Here is a 2,500-nt window from a genome sequence, read left to right as displayed (position 1 = left end):
CTGTGCCACCCGGGGGGTTCCAGGGTGCTGAGATGGCTGACGTTTTGCTCCGCTCACGACGGTCGCCGCGGCACGCAAGAACAGGCCAAAAACTGGCCAAAACAGCCCAAAAACGGGCCAAAACTGGCCATTTTTTGCTGCGCGAGCGAGCGGAGAGCGGCGAACAGCGAGCGAAGCGCGAGGCAGCACCGTCCCTGCTATACGAAAGCCCCATCCAGCCCTGTGCCACCCGGGGGGTTCCAGGGTGCTGAGATGGCTGACATTTTGCTCCGCTCACGACGGTCACCGCGCCACACAAGAACAGCCCAAAAACAGGCCAAAACAGCCCAAAAACGGGCCAAAACTGGCCATTTTTGGCTGCGCGAGCGAGCGGCGAGCGGCGAACAGCGAGCGAAGCGAGAGGCAGCACCGTCCCTGCTATACGAAAGCCCCATCCAGCCCTGTGCCACCCGGGGGGTTCCAGGGTGCTGAGATGGCTGACGTTTTGCTCCGCTCACGACGGTCACCGCACCACGCAAGAACAGGCCAAAAACTGGCCAAAACAGCCCAAAAACGGGCCAAAACTGGCCATTTTTGGCTGCGCGAGCGAGCGGCGAGCGGCGAACAGCGAGCGAAGCGAGAGGCAGCACCGTCCCTGCTATACGAAAGCCCCATCCAGCCCTGTGCCACCCGGGGGGTTCCAGGGTGCTGAGATGGCTGACGTTTTGCTCCGCTCTCGACGGTCACCGCGCAATGCAAGAACAGGCCAAAAACTGGCCAAAACGGCCCAAAAACGGGCCAAAACTGGCCATTTTTGGCTGCGCGAGCGGCGAGCGGCGGACAGCGAGCGAAGCGAGAGGCAGCACCGTCCCTGCTATACGAAAGCCCCATCCAGCCCTGTGCCACCCGGGGGGTTCCAGGGTGCTGAGATGGCTGACGTTTTGCTCCGCTCTCGACGGTCACCGCGCAATGCAAGAACAGGCCAAAAACTGGCCAAAACGGCCCAAAAACGGGCCAAAACTGGCCATTTTTGGCTGCGCGAGCGAGCGGCGAGCGGCGGACAGCGAGCGAAGCGAGAGGCAGCACCGTCCCTGCTATACGAAAGCCCCATCCAGCCCTGTGCCACCCGGGGGGTTCCAGGGTGCTGAGATGGCTGACGTTTTGCTCCGCTCTCGACGGTCACCGCGCAATGCAAGAACAGGCCAAAAACTGGCCAAAACGGCCCAAAAACGGGCCAAAACTGGCCATTTTTGGCTGCACGAGCGAGCGGCGAGCGGCGGACAGCGAGCGAAGCGAGAGGCAGCACCGTCCCTGCTATACGAAAGCCCCATCCAGCCCTGTGCCACCCGGGGGGTTCCAGGGTGCTGAGATGGCTGACGTTTTGCTCCGCTCTCGACGGTCACCGCGCAATGCAAGAACAGGCCAAAAACTGGCCAAAACGGCCCAAAAACGGGCCAAAACTGGCCATTTTTGGCTGCACGAGCGAGCGGCGAGCGGCGGACAGCGAGCGAAGCGAGAGGCAGCACCGTCCCTGCTATACGAAAGCCCCATCCAGCCCTGTGCCACCCGGGGGGTTCCAGGGTGCTGAGATGGCTGACGTTTTGCTCCGCTCTCGACGGTCACCGCGCAATGCAAGAACAGGCCAAAAACTGGCCAAAACGGCCCAAAAACGGGCCAAAACTGGCCATTTTTGGCTGCACGAGCGAGCGGCGAGCGGCGGACAGCGAGCGAAGCGAGAGGCAGCACCGTCCCTGCTATACGAAAGCCCCATCCAGCCCTGTGCCACCCGGGGGGTTCCAGGGTGCTGAGATGGCTGACGTTTTGCTCCGCTCTCGACGGTCACCGCGCAATGCAAGAACAGGCCAAAAACTGGCCAAAACGGCCCAAAAACGGGCCAAAACTGGCCATTTTTGGCTGCACGAGCGAGCGGCGAGCGGCGGACAGCGAGCGAAGCGAGAGGCAGCACCGTCCCTGCTATACGAAAGCCCCATCCAGCCCTGTGCCACCCGGGGGGTTCCAGGGTGCTGAGATGGCTGACGTTTTGCTCCGCTCTCGACGGTCACCGCGCAATGCAAGAACAGGCCAAAAACTGGCCAAAACGGCCCAAAAACGGGCCAAAACTGGCCATTTTTGGCTGCGCGAGCGAGCGGCGAGCGGCGGACAGCGAGCGAAGCGAGAGGCAGCACCGTCCCTGCTATATACGAAAGCCCCATCCAGCCCTGTGCCACCCGGGGGGTTCCAGGGTGCTGAGATGGCTGACGTTTTGCTCCGCTCACGACGGTCACCGCACCACGCAAGAACGGACCAAAAACAGGCCAAAACAGCCCAAAAACGGGCCAAAACTGGTCATTTTTGGCTGCGCGAGCGAGCGGCGAGCGGCGAACAGCGAGCGAAGCGTGAGGCAGCACCGTCCCTGCTATACGAAAGCCCCATCCAGCCCTGTGCCACCCGGGGGGTTCCAGGGTGCTGAGATGGCTGACGTTTTGCTCCGCTCACGACGGTCACCGCGCCATGCAAGAAC

This window comes from Musa acuminata, unplaced genomic scaffold (genome assembly GCF_036884655.1).
Source record: "Musa acuminata AAA Group cultivar baxijiao unplaced genomic scaffold, Cavendish_Baxijiao_AAA HiC_scaffold_1126, whole genome shotgun sequence".
In the NCBI taxonomy this organism is placed as follows: Eukaryota; Viridiplantae; Streptophyta; class Magnoliopsida; order Zingiberales; family Musaceae; genus Musa; species Musa acuminata.
This window is presented reverse-complemented; position numbering follows the sequence as displayed.